This window comes from Pavona decussata, unplaced genomic scaffold (assembly GCF_977016875.1).
Source record: "Pavona decussata unplaced genomic scaffold, jaPavDecu1.1 SCAFFOLD_10, whole genome shotgun sequence".
In the NCBI taxonomy this organism is placed as follows: Eukaryota; Metazoa; Cnidaria; class Anthozoa; order Scleractinia; family Agariciidae; genus Pavona; species Pavona decussata.
The window spans coordinates 101,802-108,460 of record NW_028145433.1 but is presented as its reverse complement, the minus strand read 5'-3'; the positions used below and the strand labels follow the sequence as shown (position 1 = coordinate 108,460).

Here is a 6,659-nt window from a genome sequence, read left to right as displayed (position 1 = left end):
TATACCTTACACTTAATTAAGAAATGCCGTGATCTTGTCAGCTATTTAAACTAGAGAGGAGGTAGGCTAACAGATCCTTCCATTTGTTAAAATGAAAGCTAATCTTGTTTTTTTTTTCTTTAGCAATCAAACGTTCAGAATCCAAAACTGCCTTCAAAGATTTTGTGAAACTGATTGTACTAGGAAGAGAGTTGTTAAGTTTACATCTGAAGATATGCTGTTTACCTAATACGATTAGATGGTTCTTAAGAAAGAAGTATTCTACTAAGTATCTTGTACTGACATTCACGCGTTCTGGTGTCTACTGCGCACCTAAATGCATTGCTGTAGCTACTTTTCCAGTCAAGGCTTTGCTCTGTAGAAGCATATGTAGCATCAAATTTCCTTTTCGTACAGGGGTTAAACGAAATCTTTGACACCAGAATATTGTAAAAAAAAATTTTATCGGACAATTCGCTTAATGAAATAGCATCATTGCTTGAGTACAAAAAGACATCGCCCCTATAGTGGTTGATTTTGATAAGTACCGATGCAGAATCATTAATCATCGCCATTTTCCATTTAGGTGAAAAGCAATTATAAATGCCATTCAAAAATAAGAGACTGATGCAGGGCATTCAGATTTTGCAAGGTGATATGTGGCTTAATACACATCTCATTAAAAAGGTCTCCAACTTTGTGAAGCACTAACGAAAAGCGTTTATGATTGAAAACTGATTTCTGTCCGATACAAATGTATTTGTTGTTTCATAGGATCTGACTGACAATTTCATCCAATGAAGAGACAGGTGAGGCAGTTAGTTTTGTCCAAGTGGTAAGGCATTCCCTGTAATAATCGGGAAGGTCCAATGGGAGTTTTGTGTATTCAAAGTTACAGTGGAACTGTTAACTGCCCCTGAATCTGCGGAGATAGTGGTCGAGTATAATTTTCCAGCAACAGGGTGAATCACCCAAATACTTTTCGATACATACTATCCATTGCGTGTCAATGAGAGACTCAATGAGCGGCATGTTTAACCCACCATTCTCGACACTGTTTATAAGAGCGAGCCGTTTAACTTTATCCTTGCTTTTCCACACAGATTTGTACAACACCTGATTGACCTCTTCAATAAAAGTTTTGTTTGCTGAGACTAGAGAGAAGCGATAAAGAATTTTAGAAATGGCAAACGATTTGATTATCTGTATTTCCCTAGCAAGGTAAGACCTCTCCAGTTCCAGCTGTTAAGTAATTTTCTAATTAATTTAATGATGATATTAAAATTCAACTGATCTGAGAGCATCTGATCGTAGGTGAAATGTATCCCTAGGATCTTGACTACTTTTTTTTTATTTCATCTATTTTCAGTTCTTCTGCACCTGAGATTTCGGAGGGTCCGAGCATCAGAACCTCAGCTTTTTCTCTATTAACGTTCAAACCGGAGTATTGACCAAACAGTTCTAGCTTGGCCATCAGGCAGTGAAAAGATACGATATCTTTAAGAAAGACCGTGGGATCATCAGCGAAGATGATAAGCTTAAGTTCAAGACCATCAACTTTTATTCCTTTAATTGCATTCGCCCTTCCTAATGTGAATCGCGAGTGTTTCTAAGACTAAAATGAACAGATAGGGTGAGAGAGGATCACCCTGACGCACTGCACCGCGTAAAAGTTTAAACGGTTGTGTAATAAATCTGTTATTCATCACACAGCTGGAAATATTCGAGTAAAAAGCTGTAATCCAGATGATGGACCAAAATTGTTTTTCCTTAGTTCACCGAGTCAAAGGCTTTTTCGAAGTAAATTGCTACCAGAAATGAGCTCATATTATTCGATGATGTTAGCTTGATAATATCGTCAATGGTTCGGGCGACATCGAAAATAAATCTGCCTTTAACATATACGTTTTGATTATGATGTATAATTTCCGGTAAAACTTTTTCTAATATTTTAGCTATAGCTTTCGTGCCAATCTTAACATCGACATTGATTAAAGAGATCGGTCTCCAGTTCGTTAATTGCCGTCTATCTTTGTCTTTTTTCTAAATTAAGACAATAAGAGCTTGTTTTTGAGAGGAAGATAATTCACCGTGTTTGTACGCGTAATTTAGACAGTTAACTAGCAGGCTACCCAAGAGTGTCCAGAAGCATTTATAAAACTCTACGGCTAGTCCATCGTTCCCAGGTGTCTTGTTGCATAGAAACTCGATAGAGTATTAAAACAATCTGCAAGAGTTAGCTCGCCTTCGCACAAATCTTGCATTGCTTGTGAAAGCTTTGGTATATTCCCAGAATTTAAGAAAGGACAATTTCCAACAGTTAGCTCTTCAGAATTCTTTTCGCTATAAAGATCTGAGTAAAATGATTGTATTTCGTCCATTGTTCAATTCGGGTCAACAATAATATCACCATTCTTGCGTGCGAGTTTTCTTATAGTGCTTTTTATCTTCTTTTTGCTTTGCAGATTAAGGAAGTACTTATTATTTTTGTCAGGTTACTATTTGTGTCGGCAAGTGAAATGCGCGTCCACTTTGCTAATAGCTACTTTTGATCTTACGAACTAATGAAATTTTTTCTGCATTTTTTTGTTTGTTTGCTACTTAAGTTTATTTTCATTTTTACAGCAAAAGAGCGGGTCTTTTGTGAGCCTTTCTTTAGAGGTGAAGGTTTCCCTTTTTTGGCATTTCCCTTGAATTTGAGGCAAATAAGTAGAAAGAATGCAAGGGTCATTACCAGACGTTTATAACAAGAAAATATTTTCTCTCCCCTCTCCATGTATATCAAGTCATTTGTTTCGATCAGTTAGCCCCATTCTCTCTCAAACGTCGGTAAACGCTTTGAATTCGGCGCGCTCTGTGCTTAGAACAAAGTCAATAGTCCTAGCTTTTTGTTTGGCTTCCTGAAGCAAAGTTTTCCAGCTGAGAACATCATTAAGTCTTGTGAGGGAAGAAGTCTTACGATATGCAACTTCTGCTTCTTCTTCTATCCTCCCAGCAGTTATTTTGCAGCGGTATCAGACGTATGGATGCTTAATAAAAAAGCTACATGGGGCACGCAGCGTGACCCATGTTGCCAAAAAGAATGTAATCTTTTCTAAATAAACGATATCCAACTAACTATAAACTACCACTAAAACTATTTATCACGTCACGGAGTGTGTTTTTAAATATCTATCATGAAACTATTTTAAAAGTCTTAGCAATGTTCAACATGCCGGATCACGGTGGCATCGACACCAGGAGACCATCCTCCTAAGACATGAATGATGATGCTGTGTTCCTTGACAGCATAGATTTCAACCGCAAACTAACCTATGGAACTACGAAAACACCATGCTCATCAAAATAGTTACCATGTTCAGAAACCTTTTAATCTCCTCATTTGATGCTAAAAGCTAAACAGGGCTTTCCACTCAGCCCTAGTCTCGCGAGGTTTCGCGAGTCACTTAATTCTAGTACTTATATTGTAATAGTGATAATATTGTAATAGTAATAAATTGTCATCACATACGTAATGTGAATACGGAAGACGAATGTATTCGCAAGGAAATGGAAAGTTGGTGCAAAAAAAAATTCTTCTTTTAAACAATTGTCGCATCTTTAACAATCAATACGTTGGTTGATATTTTAGGAAGCCCACAATGTATCCCGTGTGTCGCCCATGTTTTCTTTATATCCACTTGATGGAGTATTTCCCCCGTGGCTAAAATCAAACGAAGATCAGCGGAAGCTACAAAAGTGTGAGATCAAATAGCGTGCGACAGTTCCTACTGACTGCCTGTGGTTGAAAAAAGCCGAGCATTCCGCATTCAGCATTCAGCATTTTTCTTAAAAGAAAAATGCTAAATCTTTTGAACGTTGATTGGCTCGGCTTTTTTTTAACTGTTAAAACAGTTCTTCCACGCTTTTTTGCAAGCATCACCGAGTTCTAGAAGGTTGGACCTTTTTAGTCTTTAGGCTACGGAAACTAGGAAACAATCAGACGCTCCTAGGCACTTCAGGTTTTTCTGTCCCTTTTCCATGCCGATGTTTTTTTCCCCCTTCATAAAATAATTAATACGAAAATCGAAACACGATTTAATTGTTTTTTGGCCTAACACTTTTTTCAATTTTCATTTGTTCGTTTCTTTTTTTATTTAGTTTTTCAATTTTTTTATTTATTTGAAATGTTTCCTCTCGCTTCCTTTCATTACATAATTTTTTCACTTTATCCATTTTTTCCGTTAACAATAATTATAATTTCTTCTCGCAATTAGATGAGCTCTTTTTTTCCCATACGGATGTCAAAGAAAAAATAATAAACGACGGCTCATTTTGTGCAAGATTCGTCAGCCACTTCGGTAGTTAGTGACTAACAGTTCAGGTTACCTTTAGTCTTTATACTTGTCAATCAAAACAGCGTCCCTTAAACATTGTTTAAGTACAATGCCTCTATTAAATATTATAATGTAACGCGATTTCTTTGATTTCTTTGGTGAGCCCTTAACATTTCAAAATCAACTAAATGTATTAATAACTTTTTTTAATTGGTGTAACAAAGTCTTGTCGTGTTGTTGTTGTTGTTCGTATTGCCTGATGAGTCATATAATGTGTTAATTTCTCAGAAAATAACAGACGTTTATTCGCAATAAGGAAATGGAATCCAAGATTGTGTCATATGTTTGATAATTACAAGTCAAATATAGAATGTGGAAATTTTATCTCATATCTCGAAATACAAAAAAAAAGTAAAACTAACAAGGCTGTGTTGAAGAAAATGGACGAACTCAACAAAACCATTTGAAAAATGAGGACTTTTTCAGAGGTTGTGAGAATCGTGAGTACATATCGAATGGTGAGAAAATCTTTAGCTTCTTTATTATCATTTCATTCCTTTTTCCGGTGCTAAACCTAAATGCTGCAGCTTTTGCCGAGCGATTTATTTTACCCTTATAGTGATTCCCCTTGAAATAAAAGTAATATTTTATTCCCTTTAAAAATGAGTCCATTTAAGTTCTTCTTGTCAGGTTGTATGGTAGCAGAAATTAAATAGCTAAAACAGCGTTGAGAAAAAAATAACACGCACAGAATATTGAAGCTTAAACAGCAATTAAAGATGCCTTTTTTTGGTAGCAAACTACATTCTACCAAAACACGATTTTAAGCCCCCAAATGGTGGGCAAGATAATTTTCCCGGGAATGACTCATTTTTCTGTCGTCAATTCTTTTTTCTAAAAAACATAAACAGGATAATACCTAAGTTAAAATATGGAGGTAAAAAAAAGATAGCCTAGGAGAAAATAACAATTTAGTTGTTTACTGGGATTACCTTCAATAAACACATCATACTTAATACGTTAATGACGCCTGAATTAGTCAACAGAAGGAATTTATTCAAGTAAAATCATCTTAAGTTCATGGTGTGGTATCAAGCAAATAGCTATATTATTAAATTCTCAGCCTCAGATATTGCATTGCTAGCGTTCTGATTGGTTCACTAAATCCCGGTTATCAGCTCATATACCGTAGTTTGACCTTACATGGAAAACGATTGCCCCAGGTGTCGCTATGCTAAATTTTTTTTCGGCGGGAAGCGAAAGTTTCTTCGGTAAAATGGAGAAAAAAAAAAAAAGAAGAAATACCAGACAATTCCATCTCAATATAACAACAATAAAAGCCACAAAGTTCGATATGACAATATTTAATGGTACGTATCTCTGAAGTTTCCTTTAAAATCTTTAAAATTGCAAGATTTTTACGATTTAGATCACATAACAACCACAACAACAATAACAACCGGTTACCTTCAAAAATTTCAGGATGGCTTGCAAATCCTGGCGGCATGAGGTTAAAACCGATCGAAGAAATTTTTCAGGAAGAGCTTTATGCCTGCCTTTATGTTTTTACGCATTTACGAGGACTTCAGGAAAAGTTCATTAATGGAATCCGTACGAGCAGCGGCCATAATGTTCGTTTCCGTCTCTCGGCACCACCCAGCAAAACATTTTCACAAATGTGCACAGCTCTTACGCTTCTCGATAAGCTTGAAGTTGAAAAACTTGTACTGAATGCTTGTCTCAGTGAGGTTGTACCTCGTACACTTGGACTTGCCTGAAGTGTTTTAAAACGTCTGCGAGGAATTCATTTTCTCAAATGTGCATAACTATTACGCTTCTCGATGAGCTGGAACTTCAAAAGCAATTGAATGCTTGTCTCAGAAAGGTTGTAACTCGTACATTTAAACGTTTTTTGAATTTGAGATGTCCGACTGTGTCCGATCTTCTTCGCTTTCGACTTTTCATTCAACTCCGTTTGCAAAGAGCTGCGCGTGTCATGTGATCATTACGTTTCGCGCGCTTTGTTCGGGAGTTGCCTCAACATCCGGTCGTTTTAATTTGAAAGCAATTTTTACTTAAAATAAAATTCAGTAAACTTTAACAGCAATATCCAAACGCAGAGAATTTAAGGTGGCCGAATACTATGGTCGTCCAAATGTTTCAATATTCGCTAAGTTGTATTCGCTGTCGCTAAATTACATTCGCTATCGCTAAATTACATTCGCTGTCGCTAAATTGTTCATTCGCTGTCACTAATACTTATTCGCTATCGCTAAATTGTACATTCGCTGTCGCGAACTCATTTGCTATCGCTAAATTTCATTCGCTTTCGCTAAATTACATTCGCTGTCGCTAATACTTATT

General features: G+C 36.3%; 1 long non-coding RNA gene across 1 annotated transcript; it reads left to right on the top strand.

Moving 5' to 3' along the window:
- Nucleotides 1-722: 722 nt before the first annotated feature.
- On the top strand, nucleotides 723-1,534 carry LOC146488371 (uncharacterized). The gene is made up of 3 exons (XR_014866589.1): nucleotides 723-788; nucleotides 1,083-1,200; nucleotides 1,349-1,534. It is a non-coding gene; the product is annotated as an uncharacterized LOC146488371 (long non-coding RNA).
- The last annotated feature ends 5,125 nt before the right edge of the window (nucleotides 1,535-6,659 follow it).